Source organism: Castor canadensis, chromosome 1 (assembly GCF_047511655.1).
Source record: "Castor canadensis chromosome 1, mCasCan1.hap1v2, whole genome shotgun sequence".
NCBI classification, from domain to species: Eukaryota; Metazoa; Chordata; class Mammalia; order Rodentia; family Castoridae; genus Castor; species Castor canadensis.
Genome location: NC_133386.1, coordinates 117,306,580 through 117,327,479, shown reverse-complemented (window position 1 = coordinate 117,327,479; position 20,900 = coordinate 117,306,580).

Here is a 20,900-nt window from a genome sequence, read left to right as displayed (position 1 = left end):
TTTGTGCCAGTACCATGCTGTTTTCATTGCTGTGGGTCTCTAGTATAGTTTGAACTCAAGTATTGTGACACCTCCAGCATTGCTCTTTTTGCTCAGTATTGTCTTGGCTATTCCTGGTCTCTTGTGTTTGCAAATGAATTTTAGGGTAAATTTTTCAGTCTGTGTGATGAATGTCATTGGGATTTTGATGGGAATTATGTTGAACATGTAGATTACTTTTGGTAGTATAGCCATTTTTACTATGTTGATTCTGCCGATCCATGAACATGGGAGATCTTTCCACCTTCTGTAGTCCTCTTTGATCCCTTTCTTCAATGGTTTGTAATTCTCCTTGTAGAGGTCATTCACATTCTTCGTTAAGCTTATTCCTAGTTATTTGATATTTTTTGAGACTACTGTAAATGGAATTGTTTTCTTTCTCAATCTCTTCCTTGTTGGTGTATAGAAAGGCTACTGATTTTTGTAAGTTGATTTTTGTATCCTGCTAAATTGCTGAAGCTGTTTATGGTGTCTAGGAGATTTTGGGTGGAGTTTTTTGTATCTTTGAGGTATAGGATCATGTCATCTGCAAGTAGGGATAGTTTGACCATTTCTTTACCTATTTGTATTCCTTTTATCTCTTCTTGCCTTTCTGCTCTGGCTAGGAATTCCAGGACTATGTTAAAAAGGTTTGGGGAAAGTGAGCACCCTTGTCTCGTTCCTGACTTTAGGAGAAAAGGCTTCAGTTTTTCACATTAAATATGATGTTGGCTATATGTTTGTCATATATAACCTTTATAATGTTGGGTGCATTCCTTCTATTCCTAGTTTTCTTAGAGCTTTTGTCATGAAATGCTTTTGAATCTTCCCAAAGGCTTTTTCTGCTTCTATTGAGATGATCAAGTGGTTTTTGTCTTTGCTTCTATTAATTTGCTGTATTACATTTATTGATTTGTGTATGTTGAACCATTCCTGCATCCCAGGGATGAAGCTGACTTGGTCATGGTGAATGATCTTTCTGATATGTTGTTGGATTTGGTCTGCCATTATTATATTGAGAATTTTTGCATCAATGTTCATTAAGGTGATTGGCCTGTTGTTCTTCTTTTTGGATGCGTCCTTGTCTGGTTTTTTGGGTGAGTATAATACTGGCTTCATAGTATGAGTTAGGCAGTATTCCTTCCATTTCTATTTGTGGAAAAGTTTAAGGAGTGTTGGTATTAGTTCTTCCTTAAAGGTCTAGTAGAATTTAGCAAAGAATCTGTCAGGTCCTGGACTTTTCCTTTTTGGGAGACTCTATTGCTGCTCCAGTTTCATTATGTGTTATAGATCTAGTTAGGTGGTTAATATCCTCTTGGTTCAGTTTTGGATGATCATAAGTATCTAGAAATTTGTTCATTTCTTCAAGATTTTCCAATTTATTGGAACATAGGTTCTCAAAGTAGTCTATTTGATCTATGATGTCATTTAGTTCTAGGATTTCTTTGTTGATTTTTTGCTTAGATGACCTATCTATTGGTGATAGAGGGGTTTTAATGTCTTCCACTACCACTGTGTTGGAGTATATATGTGCTTTTAACTCCTTTCGTGTATGTTTGATGAAATTGGGTGCACTGACATTGGGTCCATATAGGTTAATAATTTGAATTTCCTTTTGATGTATTGCTCCCTTTATTAGTGTGAAGTGTACTTCTTTGTCTCATTTGACCAATGTAAGTTTGAAGTCTACTTTGTAATATATAATTATTGCTACTCCTAACTATTTTCAGGGTCCATTGGCTTAGTAAATCTTCCAGCCTTTCACCCTAAGCCAGTGTTTATTTTTGTCATTAAGATGGGTCTTTTGCAAACAACAGATTATCAGATATTCCTTTTAATAAAAATGGCCAAACATTGTCTTTTGATGGGGGAGTTGAGTCATTAACATTCAGTGTTAATATTGATAGGTAGGTGGTGATTCCTGCCATTTAGTTGGTTTTTTTGTTTGTTTAGAAGAATTGATTGTGTGCAGCTAAATCAATGCTACTCTGATTACTTCTCTTTTCTTCTCCTGTGGTTTAATATTGCCCATTCTCTCATGGTTTTGTTTGCTATCATCTTTTGTGTGCAGAATTCCTTGTAGAATTTTTTGTAGTCGTGGCTTGGTGGTCATATATTGTTTTAGTTTCTGTTTATTGTGGAAGATTTTTTTGTTCTGTCAATTTTGAATGATAGTTTTGCTGGGTAGAATATCCTAGGGATGAAATTATTTTCATTCACTGCCCAGAATTCATCACTCCATGCCTTTCTTGCTTTTAAGATTTCCGTTGAGAACTCTGCTGCAATTTTGATGGGTTTAACCTTCAAAATGTTATTTGTTTTTTCTCTATTATAGCCTTCCATGTTCTTTTTCTGTTTTCTGTTCTTGTTGTTTTAATGATAATATGCCATGGGGAGGTTCTATTTACATCAACTCTGTTTGGTGTCTTAGAGGTTTCCTGTACCTGAATGGGCAAGACTCTCTTGAGATTTGGGAAATTTTCTGTTATTATTTTATTGAACATATTACATATCCCTTTGGCTTGCACCTCTTCTCCTTCTTCAGTGCCCAGGATTCTCAGGTTTGGTCTTTTGATGGAGTTACTGAGTTCTTGCATATTACTTTCACAGCTCATGAATTTTTTGACTAAGATTTCTTGTGGTTTTTTCTTTAATTTCTATTTGGTCTTCAAGCTCTGAGATTCTGTCTTCCTCTTGTTCTAGTCTGTTGGAGTGATCTTCCACTGTGTCTTTTGTTTGACTAAAGGGATTTTTTTATTCCCAGGATTTCTGTTCGATTCTTTTTTTTCTGAGGTTTTTCCATATCTTGTTCAACTCCTTTTTTATACTTTATGTTAACAACAAAGTGTCCTTTGTTTCACTTTGATTTTTGTTTAAGTCCCCTCCGGGTTCTTTTATTTGTTTCTATGTCTTCTCATTTTCTTTATTTTCAGTGTCTTGAAATTTCTTGAGTGGATCTTGTACATTCTGGTTAACCATGCCTAGTACCTTCTCCATGAATTTCTCAATGATTTCTTCCAAGATTTCTTCTTTCAGGGTGTTTTTGTGGGCACCACTGGGCTCCTTAGTGACATTTATCATTGTTTTGTTGGGGTCAGGAACTGAGTGTACATTTTCTTCATTTCCCACTGAATCCTGTAATGAATTATTTTTTTGAGGATAGTTGTTTGCATCCCTTTTTCTTCTTTCCATTGCTCCACTTGGTGTTGTGCAACTATGTTGGTATCTTGATTGCCTGTTTTCTTTCCCCTGATTTAATTTTTGTGTTGTGACTGATGTGATCGTTAGCTAGATTGATGTGCTCTTTCTGTCCCTAACCTGCAGGTGTAATTTAGCAATCCCAAATTCACAGGTTCCATGCCAAACCAGTTGTTTACATATCACATAGTAACCCCTTAGTGATAATGATCATAAATACTGGCAATTAGGTGGCTAATGGTTATTAGACTAGATATAGAAATTTGGATAATTGGTAAAGGTGGCATTAAAAAGGGGAGAACAAGAAAAAGGGTGAGTGTGTGGGGGAAGAGGTATGGGGGTTGCTGAATTTTGTGGTTCTTGTGTGTGTTTGGATGTATTTTTTTGTTGTAGTGGAAGATGCTTTTGTCACGGATTGCAGGGAGCTGGGGCTGTGTACAGTTGCTACAGCAGGCTAGTCAGCAGGTGGTGGGTGTGTAGGAGGGAGGGGTAGTGTGGTGACAGGTTGGGGGTGCATCAGAAGGAGAGGTGGAGACAAGAGAAAGAAGGGTAAGAAAGAAAGAGTAGTTGGGAGGAATGATAATGGATTGTAGCATAGGAAAAGGAGGGAAAGTGAAAGTAGTAAGAATAAGGATAAGAAAATAGTGATGGTGAAGTTAATAATACAGAAAAATAAACCCACCCCCCCAAAAAAAAAAAAACATAACAAAAACACCAGTAGTGTTCAGTTTTTTGGTAAAAGTTCCAGCAATATTCTTTAGGCATTTGATCCTGGTATTCTGGTATTGGCCTATAAGTGAGAGCGCTGATGTAGTCTCACCAGGTGACTGGCTTGTGAGTACTATTTGTTTCCTACTGTCCACAGGGTTAGTTGCAATTGGTAAGTCTGCCAGCTCCTGCAGGGTGATCAGAGCTGTTGTTGTTTTCACCAGGCAGCAGATATGTTGTCCTTCAGCTGAAACTCTATTTGGTCAGCTTCTCCCCTAGCAAAGTGGGGCAATTCAGTTTTGAATACTGACCTCTGTCCCACAAGATCAGCTCTGGGACCTACCATCTGGCACACTTTGGGAAGTTGGTTCATCACCTCCCCCGTTCTCAGCCTTTGTGCCTCCCTTGACTGCTGCTTGGTGCTAGCATCTCCTCTGGGAGGTTAGCTTGTCACTCCACCCCCATCTCTCCCTTTGTGCCTTTCACAATCTCTGCTTGGTGCTGGCATCTCCTCTGGGAGGTTGGCTTATTGCCCCACTCCCACTCTCAGCCTTTGTTGCTTTACTTGCATTCGTTCACTAAAAGTTCCTCACTGAGAATTTGGCTCCTTGCCCCACCCCCATTCTCCAGAGCAGGTTCGGCATTCCACCCCAACCTCACTGTCAGTTTCTGTTTATGCTTTTCAGTTTTGTTAGGGGAGGTTTAGTCTGCACAGGGGCTGCACTGGATTATACTCCCAGGGGGATGCAGGGGTAGGGAAGTCATGCATGGTGCATGATGCTCACTTGTTCTTTCTGCAGTTTAGACAGGCAGCTTCGAAACCAGCTGGTAGGGAGAAATAGCACGGGCATATGGAGGCTTTCCATGGGTTAGAGGTCCAGGATGTCATAGAGTTTGATTCTGGTTGGTGCTCGGTCTGCTTGTCGAAAGAAAAAGAAAAAAAAAAAAAGTGGAATGGTCAGGGGGCTTTTTTCCCAGGTCCGGACATGCTTTGCTGGCTGTGCTGCATGGAATTTTCACAGCTGTTAGGTGCAATCAACTCAACAATAATTTTCTTAATATTTTATGATGAAAGGGTGCTTCAGTGAAAGTAGTTCAACCTGGACAGGAGAAAAAATTTTATCATATATTGTTTAGAATTTTGGCACAAAATGAGGACAAATGTAGATGGATATTTGGCTAAAGCATTTTTCTAACTCTCTGAAGATATGACTCCTAATACCCTGAAGCAGAAACCATCAAAACCTCATTCCTGCTTTAGCTATGAGAAGAAAGTTATGCAAAAGGCCACTCAACCTACCCCACTGATTCTCCCTCCATGAACATAAACACACTTGTTTATGTAGCTAAAAGGTGGTCCACATTGGTATTATTAAAAAATCCCAACTCTCAAGAAGTTATGTATGAAATCCAGAAACAAATGCCCTGTTCTCTTTCCCTTATTCTGCCTAGACAGCAGAGAATTCTCTTGTTTTTCTCTCAGTCCTTTTGTCCCTTGTTTGGTTTATGCCTGAATAGGTAGTACACCTTTGAATTACTTCTGATCACCAGTTGTGGTACATTAGGTTTTTTATATCCAATTCCTTAAATGAGAGAGAATGACACACGTGGCAGGGGGCCAATTTGGACCATACTATTTCCTGTCCTTAGTATGGTACAGAATGCATATAGAATAGATAAAAAATGTACCCAAAGGCAATGTTGTAATGCAAGAAGGAGTTAATAAAACTGTGAGGGCACAGGTAAGACTAAGTAAATAGTAATTACATAAGTAATGTTAACCAAAACAAATGGTATATTTATGTTAATATCAAAAGAAAAGATTTTGCATTAAAAGGTAATATCATATTACAAAGAAAAATATTTATTTCAGCAGGAAGTTAGAATAATTTTAAATCCATATACATTTAATGACCTAGTAGCAAATGATAGGATACCACAATTGATACAACTACAAAATAAAAAGAAAAATATAAAGAACAGCCAAAGGAAATAAGCGATAATACAGACGATAAACAAAACCAAAGCATGTTGTTTTGAAAATACAAATAATTGAAGAACTTCTAGAGATAGTGCTTATAAACAAAGAGAATGACAGAAAAAAAATGACAAATATTGAAGATGAATCTTCAAATCTCTACAAATGTTGCATATATTAAGTAGATAACAAGGATATATTAAAAACAACTCTAGAAGCAATTTAAATTTTGAATAAGATGGTAAAATAGTTAACTAAATAAAAATAGAAATAATATCCTACATTCCACTTATTGATTAAAGAAACTGAATTGGCAATTTGATAAAAATAAGAAAAAAGAAAATGTTTCCCAAAGAAAGTATCAGTTCAAGATACCTTGATGATGCTGATTTGCATTTTTTTAATAAATTAACAAATTGATGATAAAAATTATATAGAAATACAAATGGCCAAGGTTATCCAAGACACTCATGAAGAAAATAACAACACATAGTTAATGTGTTCTTTTAAATATCAAGATTGATAATAAAGTTATACTAAATAAAGCAGGATAGAATTAGAGAAGACATATACAATACATAAAGAGAAAGAATAGCTGAAAAGAATGCACTGTAGTTTTGTGAATAGGCCTGGCACTGAAGATTAAAGGGAAAGGAAATATCTTCCAACAATTGTTCAGAAGAATAGATGCACATTTGTGATAATATATATCCAGCCTTGAATTGCATATAAATCCCAAAAACAGTTTCAAGTGGATTAAAGCCCTAAATATGAAAGTCAAAACAATGATAAAAAAGATTTGTTTTAATGCCTGTCAATGTAATGAATCTTCTAAATGATAAAAAATAATTTTCTACTACCTGAATGTATGGAAGAATTTTTTAATACATCAAACAAACAAACAAACAAACAATAAAAGAAAAACAAATCACCAGAAAGCACAATGCATAAAAAGGAAAAGAGAAAAAATGATCTGGAATGGTGATCTGAGAAACTCCATGGACCTTTCACATGACAGAAGCTGTACTCTGGATAGCTGTGGTTAAGACAGGGCTTACATTTACCCTAGCTCCTAGGATAGAGCAAAGGTTTCTTCAAAGAAGTGGAAATTTAACAATTTGTATTGCTCCCTCTCCTGACTGTTTTGTAAAAACTATTTGTTCCAGGCAATCACAAAAGACAAATCTATGGTTTGCTTCTTCTACCTAAGCCTTGGTCATAAGATAGAAACTCTCCTTTGTCAGAGAAAGCTCCCGGCTCACACTCCAACTCATGTGAAGAGTAATGGTTTCATTGCAAGTTGTAGAAGGTGAGTTGGCCAGTGATACCAACACACTGAGTAGTCTATTCGTAGAGCAGGTACAACTAAGAGAAGCCAGCTGCTATCCTGTCACCAGCGTTAAGGAATGGGGCAAATGTTCAGCTTCAGGGAGAGAGGCAGGTTATAAAAACATATAACAATTCATTACAAGTGAAATGACAGACCAGCTGGAAGTTTAATAGAATCAGGAAAGACACAGGTAAGAAGAGCATTCTGGAGTTAGAACAAACACAAAGCCTGGCCTCAAAGATTATTACTGCAAAGAGACACAATTTTTATTGAATCAAACTATGGAATAGTTATAACTTGTGGAACCTAAATTCTGTGTATGATACAAATAGAAGTGGACAAGTCAGAAATTTAATAAGGAGAATGGGAGACACTCCAAGAGACACACAAAAAAAAACCCACTGATATTCCTGGGTATGAGGTTCAGACTAAGCATGCACACATTCAACACTTCTGCACTTTTACAGAGCAGTCAGTGGCTTCACATGAGGGAGAAATACACTTCATCAAAATAGGAAGCACCACTGAAGAAACAGAACAGCAAACCAACAAATAACACAGCGAGCCCTGTACTGAGGGGGTGTGGTTAGTGCTCAGATTTACTACTCTATATTATACAATGTATCAAATTTCAAAAAATTTACATTTGTGCAAGCACACAGGAAAGTATGGGTCATATATGAGATGACACCTCCAAAACCCAATAGCCCCAGAATAACAATAAAATCAAAAGACTTCAAAAGAATGATTATACAAATGATCAGTGATATTAAGAGATACATGAATAAAAGTATGAATGAGTAACAAGAAAACTCAAATAAAGAGCCAAATGAAATAAAGGGTGCAATGCAGGACATGAAAAAATATTCCACAAAGATCCAAAAATATTGAATATAAAGATTGAACGGTTAATTTAATTTTTGAATTATCAGTGAATGAACAGTGAAATGGGGGAAATAAAAAAAACTGCTAGTCAAATTAAAATTGAAATATACTTACAAGAACCTTTGAGACATAGTAAAACAAGTACCAAGAGGTACTTCATTACAAAGCCCAAACAGATCCCAAATAAATTACTGAACAATGCACCTTAAGCTCTTGGAAACAAGAACAAGCCACACCCTAAATCAATAGATAGAAAAAAACCCAGAAAATATAGGGACAGAAATGAACAAAATGGAGACTAAAAGAACTATATAAAAAATGAATGAAACAAAAAGTTGGTTCTTTGAAAAGCTATATAAGATTGATATTCCTTTAGTCAAACTAACTAAAAGAAGGAGGGAGAAGACCAAATTAATAAAATTAGTTATGAAAAATAGAATATCACAATAAATAACAATGAAATTCAGAAAATCATTAGGGAATACTTTAAAAAGTTATATTCCAATAAACTGGAAACTAGGAAATTCATACATTTCTAGATGCATATGACCTACCAATATTGAACCAGGGGAAATAAAACACATAAGCAGATTATAACAAGCAATGACACTGAAGCAGTAATACCTCCTAAAAGAAGAAAAAGCCCAGGACTAGAGGATTCACTGCTGAATTCTACCAGACCTTCAAAGAAGGAATACCCACAATGCTGATCAAGCTATTCCATAAAATGTAAAGGAAAGGAATGTTACTAAACTCATCTTACAAAGATCCAAAAAATCAAATTGGAAAATCTTAAAGAAATGGACAAATTTCTAGATATTTATGACCATCCAAAACTAAACCAAGAGAATATTAGCCACCTAAACAGATCTATAACACATAATGAAACTGAAGCAGCAATTAAGAGTCTCCCACAAAGAGAAGTCCAGGATCTGATGGATTCTCTGCTGAATTCTATTAGACCTTTAAAGAAGAACCAATACCATGAAACAGGAAGAGAAGGAGCACTACCTAACTCATTCTATGAAGCCAATATTGTACTCTTCCCAGAGATCTAAGACTACAGAAGGTAGAAATAGCTCCCATGCTCATGGATTGGTAGAATCAACATAGTAAAAATGGCTATACTACCAAAAGCAAACTACATGTTCAAAGCAATTCCCACCAAAACCCCAATGACTTTCATCACAGAGATTGACAAACCGACCCTAAAGTTCATTTGGAAACACAAAGGACCACAAATAGCCAAGGCAACACTGAGCAAAAGGAATAATGTTGAAGGTGTCACAATACCTGATTTCAAACTATACTACAGAGCCTTAGCAATAAAAATGGCATGGTATTGGCACAAAAACAGATATGAAGACCAGTGGAACAGAATAAAGGACCTGGATATGAATCCATGCAGCCACACCCATCTTCTTTTTGACAAAGGTGCTAAAAACATGGGATGGAGAAAAGACAGCCTCTTCAACAAACATGGCTGGAAAAAATGATTATCTACCTGCAAAAAACTGAAACTACATCCATGCCTACCACCCTGTACTAATATCAACTCAAAGTAGATTAAAGACCTTAATATAGACCTTAAACCTTGAAGTTAGTACAGGAAAGAGCAGGGAATACTCTGGAAGAAATAGGTATAGGCAAGGACTTCCTCAATAGAACCTCTGCAGCCCAGCAACTAAGAGAAAGGATGGACAAATGGGACTACATGAAATTAAAAAGCTTCTGCACAACAACAAAAAATGGTCTGTAAATTGAAGAGACCACTCACAGAGTGGAAGAAAATCTTTGCTAGCTATACATCAGAAAAGGGACTGATAACCAGAATATACAGGGAGCTCAAAAAACTAAACTCCCTCAAAATCAATGAACCAATAAAGAAGTGGGCAACTGAAATGAACAGAACTTATTCAAAGGAAGAAGTCCAAGTGGCCAAAAAATACATGAAAGAATGCTCACCATCCCCAGGTGATGGAAAAGGTGATGGTAAAGGAAATGCAAATCAAAACCACACTAAGATTCCACCTCACATTTGTTGGAATTCCTACCATCAAGAACACCATCAACAACAAATGTTGGTGAGGATGTGGGGGGAAAAGGAAGCTTTATACATTGCTGGTGGGAATGTAAACTAGTACAACCACTATGGAAAACAATATGGAGGCTTCTTAAAAAACTAAACATAAATTTTCCATATGATCCAGCAATCCCACTCCTGGGGATATGTCCAAAGGAATGTGACTCAAGTTGTTATAAAGGCACCTGCACACCCATGTTTATTACAGCACTATTCATAATAGCCAAGCTACGAAAATAGGCAAGATTTCCCACTGCTGATGAATGGATGAAGAAAATGTGTTATTTATATACAATGGGATTTTATTCATCCACAAAAAGAATGAAATTTTGTCATTCACAGGAAAATGGATGGAACTGGAGAACATAATGTTAAGTGAAGTTAGTCAGGCTCAGAAAGCCAAAAATTGTGTGTTCTCCCTCATATGCAGATTATAAACCTGAAACAAATGCAGTAATATTACTGGACATGGATCACACACTGAGGGGAGAACACATTCAGGAGGAATAGGGAAAGGGAAGGAAACCTAACACTTGAAAGTGTTTGATGTGCTCACTGTAGAGGAGCAAATACAGTAATCTTAACCTGGCAGAGGCCACTATAGGAAGGGGACCAGGAAGTAGTGAAAAGGTCGGGTAGAGGTTAACCAGTGTGGGTTGTAATACGCATGTGCATGGGAGCAATGCTAGGAATCTCTCCGTACAGTTATCCTTACCCCAAACTTCCAAAAACGTTATGTTTTTCTTATTACCTCTTATGTCTTCTCTTCAACAAAATTGGAGAACAAGAGGGGAAACAAGTTCTGCCCACAAGTGGGGAGGGGAGGGGTAGGTAGCCCAAATAATGTGCACACATGTATAAATATAAAAATGATAAAATAAAATAAAAATTTAAAAATCCAATTCATAAATGGAAAAATGAATTGAATCCACAGTTCTCGAAAGAATAGTACAATTAGCCAATAAATGACATGAAGAAATCTTCAACATCCTTAGTCAAAAAGGAAATGCAAAATAAAATAATGTTAATATTTCATCTCACCCTAATCAGAATGACAGTTGTCAAGAAAACAAGCAACAGATGTTGGCAAGGATACTGGGGGAAAAAGAACCCTTATAAACTGTTAGTGGGATGTAAACTAGTACAACCACTGAAGTAGTCGGTGTGGAGGTTCCTCAAAAAACTAAAGATAGAATTTCCATATGTTCTTGTCATACCTCGCTTGGGTATGTGTCTGAAGGGATATTTTTGTTTGTGAAAAACGTTGTCAAGAATGTAAAAAGATGTATGGTGGTACATGCCTATAACACCAGCACTCAGGAGACCGAAACAGGACAATTTAATATTTGAGACCAGCCTGGACTACAGAGTGACACCTTGTCTCACTAATGAAAATAACATAAAAATACAAACCAGAATAGGAGGAAACTTTGCAAAATATATATCTAATAATGGACTAGTACTTACAATATATAATCCACACACAAAATCAATTGTAGAAAAAACAAATGATCTATGTAGTGAATGGACAAAATACTTGAAGAGACATTTTAAGAAACAGAATATGAAGATGATGACTTATCCCTTAAAAAGACAATCAACAGCATTAGTCACTAAGAAAATGCTAAATTAAAGCATAATAAGATATATCCTCATACCTATCACAATTACTAGAATGAAAAAGAGCAGCAATATCAAATGCAAATGAAGTGGAGAAATTAGAACATTTATATGTTTATCATTTAATGTAAAATAATGGAGACAGTATGGAAAATATTTTGGCATTTTCTATAAAAGTAAACATGCAAGTAGCTTATGAACTAGCATACAGTTCTTTTGTATCTGTGCCAAAGGAATGAAAACTCTTGATCACACATAACTTGTACCTGAAAGTTAATTACAGCTTTCTTCATAATTGGACAAAACCTGGAAACAGTCCTGAAGTTTGTCAGTGGAAGAATTGTTCAACATATTTGCGTATGCATACCATGGAATATTACTCAACATAAAAGGAAAAAGTATTGATGCACACAACAATCTGTATGATTATTTAAATAATTCTACTGAGAGAAACTATCCAATACCAGAAGGTATTGTGTGATTCTATTTATACATCATTGTTGAAAAAGTTGTGGAACTGGAGAGTAGATCAGTGGTTTCTCGATGCTGTGTATCCTCCAAATTTCATGAGTTTAAACCTTAGTCATCAGTGGGCAGCTACCAGGTCCTGAAGGTTCTGCCCTCCTATGTTGTTAAAAGCATTATTTCAGAAGTGGATTAGTTACTGAAACAGTGGGCTTCTTGTAAAAGTGAGTTTAATTCTCTGTTTCTCTTGCCCTGCCACCTCTGCTGTGGGATGGCACAGCATGAAGCCCTCATGAAGTATGATCTCTCCATCTTCAACATCTCAGCCTCCAGAGCCATTAGCCACATAAATATATTTTCATTATATGTTATCCAGTTGTGATAGTCTGCCATAGCAGTATGGAACAGATAAGACACTAGGGTTTAGGAAGTGAGTGGGAACAGAAAGGAAGTAATACAGCATGGCAGCATGGAGAATCCTGGTGGCAAAATGTTTATATCTTTATCATACCAATATCAATGTTGAGATGCAATAATGTTATTATTTTTTAAGATGATGCCATTGGAGGAAACCGAGTTAAGTGCACATACAGCCCATTTGCATCATTTCTTATTTTCACCTTTAAAAAAATTTTAAATACAATAAGTATAAAGATTAATATGCAACTTTTTTTTGGCAATACTAGTGTCTGAACTCAGGGCTTCTTGCTTATTAGGCAGATGCTTGAGGCATGACTCCAACCCTTTTTGCTGCAGTTGGAGATAAGATTTCACTTTTTTCCCAGACTAGCTTGACTGTGATTCTCCTATTTTATGCTTCCACCATAGCTTGGATAACAGGCTTGTGCCACTGTGCCCCAGCTTTTTTTTTTTCCTCCTGTCTTCTCTTTGGTCATAATTTTCTGCCTTGTCACAGGCCTAGAACAATGGAGCCAGCTGACCATAGATTGAAACCTCTGCAACTGTAAGCCAAAATAAATCTTTCTTCCTTAAAGTTGTTTTTATTTTTTTCAAAAATTTTGTCATACTAATGAAAAGTGTATCTGATCCTGCCCTATGACTTCTTTCTGATATGTCAGATTTAACACACTTCTTCATGTGTATCTACACTTAATTCAAAATTTTAATTAAAACCCCAAGGAAGCAAAGATAGTTTAAAGAAACCAGTTAGACCAAGGTGCATATATTTATATATTTCTAACTCATATATTATAAAATTTCTAAAATTCCATGTATGTAATAAAAGTAAACTACAGAAAATTAATGACTCAATTAATGTCTAAATTATCTCAATAGCTATTTCTGTAAAGAAGATAAACACATTTTCAACAAACACATGAAAAGGTATCCAGCATCCTTGGCAAACTAAAAATGGAACACACTCCAAAGGCACTAGGATGGCTATAATAAAAACAAATATAGGCAAGGACTTGGATAAATTGGACCTGGTAGGGATGTAAAATGGTATGGATGAATTGAAAAAAGTATGGCAGTTCCACAAAATGTTAAACAATGGGTTATAATATAATTTAACAATTCCATTACTAGGTATATACCCAAGAGAAAAAAAAAATATGTCCAAGTAAGGACACTTATTACCATCATTTTTCAAAAGTTCCAAAAAAATTGGAAAAACACAAACATTCATCACATTCTAAGTACATAAACAGAATGTTGTATATTCACTCAATGGAAAACTATTCACTAATAAAAAGAAATGAGGCACTGATACATAAAAATATATTTAAACCTTGGAAGCATTACACTAAGTGAAATAAACTAATCATAAAAATGCTAGCTCATTTATATGAAATGTCAAGGATGGAAAACATAGGACTAAAAATCATTGGCTTATATACTTAAAATGGGTAAATTCTGTGGTATTGAATGTATCTCAAGAGAGCTGTTTTTCAAAAAGTTGATGATATTTAAATTAACAATGTCTCTTCATTATAAAATATAATTTTAATGGTATCAAAAAATACAAATTATAGGTTAGAATCAGGTATTTATAATATGTAAGACAACCAAGTACTACATTACAAAATATATGAAGCCATTTTAAGAATAATTAAGAAAAAGCAGATAGTATAAAAGAAAAATAGGCAAGTAACCATTGACAAAACAGAAAATTCCCACAGAATAAGCATGAATAATTACTTAACCTTATTTATAATCATAGAACTGAATATTAAAATCAAGTGAAATATATTTTATCATTAGCCAATTGGCAAAAATTTTAATCTTACCATCATGCCTTTTGGGAAGAAGGCAAAGCAATGGACATTTTTATGCACTGTTGATGGGAATGTGATTGAATTACAGTTTTTGTGAGGAGGAAATGATCTTGAGATGTTTATGAAAAAAGCTGTTGTCTATACATAAATAGCCATAATTATGTATATGATGTATCTTTACATCATAATACTGTATGAGTATTAGATGAGTAGATATTTATAAAGCACATAAAACAGTGTGAGTTATTCATTAAGTATGCAATACATATTATATGCTATTCTTTAATGATTCAGTGTGGATGTTTTGTGCCTTATTAAGTTATATTAAGACATATAACACCATATTCCCTCCCTGGATTTTGAAAATGTTGAGACAAATAAGTAGATATTGAAGCATAAAGAGCATTGTTATTCTTAGTAGAGTTCAAGTTAGAGGATGTGTTTTATACTTTTGTGTAAGTAGACCTAAGAGTAATAAACTCCACAAAGAAGGTGGGTGTTCTCCTCTCACTTATAGCACTGTTAACCTGGGTAACCCTTCCTATGGAAGACATTCAACAAGAAGAGCAAAGGAAAATGAAAGTTACTTCAAAGTTCCCTTCAAAAAGGAAATTGGAGGAAGCCAAGAAAAACCTGCTCTGGTATTCTGCTGAAATTTGCCATTCATTTGAGGCACATACAAGACAAAAAATGTAGTCAGGAGAGAGGCTAAAATATCTTAGGTACCTGTGAAATCAAAGCTTCTTCCTCTAAAAGTAATTGGTGTATTATTTTGTCTTTTCTTTTCTGGGTTACTGATGTTGCTAGATGTAGACATTTACCAGGTGTTCTAATTGATGATGGAATATGGCAGACTTACATTCTCTTTTTTTAAAAAACTAATTCAAAAAAGAAGGAAATTGGATTCTGCTGCTACAGAATCCAACTCCTGGAGTTGGCAAATGTTAGTCAGATGGAACACATGGAAACTATAACATAGTTTTGCCCATATCTAGTGGGATACTCAGGGCAGAGTAGACACTCAGTCTATCATCTATAATTGACAGGATACGATTTTAGATTTCCATAATATCCAAAACTTGCTATGCAAGTTTGCTGTGTTAGCACTTGCTGAATAGATATTAAAGCAACTTCTCAGTAAATTCCTTTTGATTCAATAAGTGATTCTTGGATAAATGACAATAATCAAATCCCAAAAAAGAGCAGGATGGGAGATAATTATCTCCACACTCACTTCCAGCTCTGAATTTTTGAATGCAGATGTTTGGTTGCTATTATCTACAAAATTTGCTGTTTCATTTTCTTCTCAGATACTTACAGGTGTCTAAATAACATGTTGGCATCATTAATAATTCTAATCTGTATGTCTTCATTACCTTTTCAGTGCCCCAATTCACTGCATTCAAATTTAAAATATTCTGAGATTGTTACTCCACCACTGGCCAGGATTCCTTTGCTCTACCTAGATAGGAATTATGGGTTGGAATAGAGAAGCTCTTCCAGTGTGCCGTACTGGACTGTTGAGTTGCCTGGGGCCTAGTGGGCTGGACTGGTAGACCCAGAGTTTATAGCTAAAATTGCTTAGAGACAAGGCCTATTGCTCTAGACTTTAGAAGCCAGACAGCATGTCTTTAGGCTTTCAGCCACCATTGGCCCCAGCAATTGGCAACTATTGTAGTCCTCAGCTTCCAGCAGCAAAGAGCAGCAGCGCAGCCAATGGCAACAGGCAGCACCTGCTGATGTTACATATTTTAGGCTTAGGGTGTCGGGACCCTCAGCCTTGACAGCAGCTCATGTTACAGCTCTCAGACCTAGAGTGTACAAGACCCCCATCCTGTAAGATCTGGCGATTTCCTGGAACTCTTACAGTGGTCAATGCCAGCAGTTTTTTTTCTGTCTCTTCACAGTCTTCTATCTTTCCCAGCCTCTCCTCTCTCCCTTCCCTTGCCTTCTCTTTCCTTTCACCATTCCTCCTTGTCTCTGACCCTTTTTTTCATTACTTCTGCCTCAGCCACTCTCCGGAACCTTTCAGCTGCCCTCTCCTTGCTACTGCTATTGTTGTTGTTGCCAGTATCATTGCTGCCACTGTGCTGCTTCCATCATCTCTTCTTATTACTAGCTCAGCCTGCACTCCTAATGAAAAAAATCAAATTGTATGTACTGGACCTTTATTGGTCCTAACTGTTGGGTCTGGAGACGTTAGGCAGATGGGTATCCCATCCCCCCTGGAGGACAATAGCATTCCTGCATCCTGAGGAGTTAGAGGCCTGCATTCCTGCCCCCTGACAGGGAGTTGTAAACTGCATTTCTGCTTCCTAAAGAAAAGATACAGGGTCTGATAGAGCTGGCACAGGGCTGATGAGCAAAATGTTCTCAAGATTGTTTCCCCTCCTCCAATAAAGGTGCTAACCAGACCAGTTCACCTGAGAAAGCCCACAAATCCATGGCCAATGAGAAAAACCCACCTAACCCAGAGTTAAAACGTCCATAAAAACCTCAGTCTTCACCTGAGCAGTGAGCTACTGGTTTCCAGGCTCCACTGCACTTCTCTAGCTGTAGCCTTTCCTTTCTCTCTGATAAATCCCACTTCCTATACCGGCTTTGATTCATCATTCAGCTGCCTCAAGAGCCAGTTCTCTGGTCTGTGAAGGCAAGGACCCTGGACACTGGCCTGCAATACTTCACACTGGCATATAACATTATGTTGCAACAACAGCTTTTCCTGATGGCTAGAAAAGGAAGCCAGAAAGGTGATGTGGCAATAGTGTTTGCACCAGTCACTGAAGCCCATCATAAAAAGTGAAGGACTGGGTTACACCAATCATGTCACAATCCCTCATGTAAATGAAATACCATGCTTGCACCAATCACAGTACAGTCCCTCATGCAAATGAAGAGATACATTTGCACCAACTATATACCTTTGACTGGGACATGGGAAAATGCTTGTCCTGTGGCCTAAATGGAAATGGCTTCAGGAATATCTAGAGTTCACTGTAGCCTATGATAGCACAAAGTCAGGTGCAAGGTATTGGAAACAGCCATGGTTGGAACAATGCCAAATTTGTGCTTCAGTAGGAAGGAGCCAAGAATAGCTTCCTCAAGGCATCTTGTGGAGCATTCAAAAAAGCAGGGCTGGCATAAGGGCAGTCTGGATGGATGTTTGAAACTTCTTTGCCCAAGGCAGCCGAACACACTAAAGAACAGACTAACAGCTGTCAATGAGAGAGTCAAATTCTGGGGCTCCTAATGTCTTAGCCAACTTAAAGGAAAAATAAACATTAAAAGGAAAGCTCACAATAAAGGCAAATCTTTAATGTCTACAGCATTTAACAGTTCTTTAGTAGTGCTTTACTCTTAAGCGAATACTCGTAGGGAGACAAGGGTCATCTTATCAGTCTCAAGATCATTCCCGTTTCCAGAAAATATTTAAAGGTTTACTCCAAATTTACTTCCTCCTGAAACTATTATCTTACTCCCCTGTTCTCTGGCAGGGAGCTTCACCAAATGCAGAATTCAAGCAAGAGTTTATAACAATAAACTTTAAGCAAATGTTTTCAATGCAAATAATGCATGCTTTTAAACAGATTTGTGATATTTGGGGCCAAGGAAACTGGAATTTAAAGATGCAAGTCAGAAAGAATAATAGGGGATTGTTAGGTCAAATTAATTTTCCTGGTATTACTAAAATCACATCATTTTGGCAAGTTCTTTCTCTGTCCATCATGAAAGTAGACCTGAAGGGCAAAAGACCTTCTGGAAAACAATCTTAAGCAGATCATGGGTAGAAATAGAAGATTATTTGACTTATGAATCACCTATTACTAACTTACCTGGCAATAATTCTAAGACTTTAATAAAGGTGTAAAATAATAAGCTTACAAATATATACAAAATTTAACTTAGTCATAGGTCATCCACAACAAACTCATTTATTAATGTATGTTAACCCATGTGCACACATTATTAAAACAGCATACTGTAAACAGCAGATGGATGTAGTTAGGGCAGAAAATCTTAAGCAAATGAAGTTCATGAGTATATATTTTGAACTACACTTTTTTGATTTGTACAGATTTTATTTTTTTAGGGTTCTTACCATACTGCTTTTTTGTTGTTTTATTTTTATTTGTTATAAAATAATAATATGAGGGTATTTAATTGTGATAATTCTATACATGTGTATGGTATACCTTGAGCAATTCACCCTCTCAATTATATTTCCATTCCATTACCACTCCTCCCCATCTCTCAAACAGTGTCTGGTGGGTTTCATTATTCTGTCTTCATGTGTAATATATGCACCATGCTTCCATCCTCTTCACACCTTAGTATCCTTTCCTTTCCTGCTCCCCTATCCTGTTGATCCCCTCATATACATTCATGTCTTATTATTATTATTATCATTATCATAATTGTAGGCCTAGGTTTCACAAATGTGTGAGAACATACAATATTGGAATAAGATTTTCTTATCCTAATTAGTATGCTTCTTTAGATAAAGTAGTTTAGTGCATGATTCAGGACATGTTGAATGAATCAATGAATTTATAATGAGCAAATGAACTTAGGAAAAAGAAGAAACTATGTAGGGAGCTGTATGTGGGTTGGGGGAGGGGATGTTTGGTGTGTATTTCTACCAAGCTTAAGCATATGACAAGAACATCAAATACCCATTTGCCTAGGCTATTTTTAGCCAACTACAAATAATATGTTAACAATGTAATATATTTTAAAAGAATGTTCTGCCACTTCACAGATGGTTTCACAGAAATATAGATGTTATGCAATTATCACTATGGAAACCCCATATCGAGCAGCACAAAATGAGCATGTCACTTATTCCCAATGTTCACTTGTCTTTTTTGAGCAATAGAATTTTGGTTAATGTATCTTACTCTTGTAGCACTACAAGAAATCTTTGATTCCTGTTTATATTGCTTAATTACATGCATATACACACATAACATTAAAGTCAAAGTCATAGTGTGGATTTCATGGTAGGAGGCTATCATATAAATAGGTTTAAATCTCACATGAATTATCTATTCTGGAATCTCTTTCAATTTTATAAAGAGCAGTATAAGAACTGATATTTAGAATTGCTAAATCAAAGTGCAGTTTTAATTTTCAATAAATGAGTTTAAGGAACATGACTGCTGATATATTAAGGAAATTCTACTACAAATTCATTGTAGCAAGCAAATATGATACCAATACAAGATTACATGACAGAAGCCACCCTTGGACACATCTATCTATATGCATAAAGACATCCTGTAGCTAATCCAGTGACCGTGTGATATGTATAGGGAACACTGTTAGGATTGAATTATGTCCTCTGTAAAAAAAATGACTATAGAGAGGATGCAAATATTCAGGTAGGATTATTGTGCCTCTATCAGTTAACTCTTTCAAGCTTACCTGTGTCCTGTCCATGGATTTCTCTGCTTTTTATGCATAGCCCATATATGTATTCCTGCTTGTTTCTGACTACCCAACTGGTATTTTAGTTATCTGTTGTAGCATAACAATTATCCTAAAAGTTCATAGTTTAAAATAACTAACACTTATCATCTCATGTTTTCTCTGGGTCAGCAATCTGGGCATGATTTGACTGGATGTCTCTGGCACAGTATCTTTCATAAAACTACACACTATGAAAGAGGGCTGTGGTCATCTCTTCACTCATTTGTTGCACAACACACTCTGAATGGCTATTGATATTCTTCACGTGTTCAGTGTTCAATGACTTTTGGACACAGACTTCAATCTTGGCACATGAAACTCTCCATATAACTACTCATAAAATGACAGTTTACTTTCCTAGAATGAGAGGGGAAGGGAGAAGAGGGGGAGAGAGAGAGAAAAACAAAGAGGCAGAGAGACAGAGAGAGAGAGAGAGAAACAGAGTGAGAGAATATGCAAGCAATACAGAGCTAAAAGAATACTTTTGATTGACTTGATCTTGGAATTGACACACTGTCTCTTTCCCCATTCCCTACCTATTAGAAATGAGACACTAGGTTTAAGTCCAAAGAACCTCAAAGGAAGGGGTTACATGGGATACTCAGAGGCAGAAATCACTGAGTACCATCTTAAAGGCTACCTCCCACAGATGGATTCCAATATTGCAAATGTGAATAGATACATCATTTTAAATTTATCTCTACCAATAAAAATTAAGAATGAGAGTTTACTAAGGAAACTGTATAACATATTCTGATGTTTAAATATAAATGACTTAGAAATTATGTAACACTCATTTTAATCTTGTTCTGTCCTCAGATAGTACAATCAGTGAAGGTAAGGAAGATTTGATGCTTGCAAGTGGTGACTCTCGTGTGCAGAGAAAAGTATTTTATCTCAGAGTCTGAA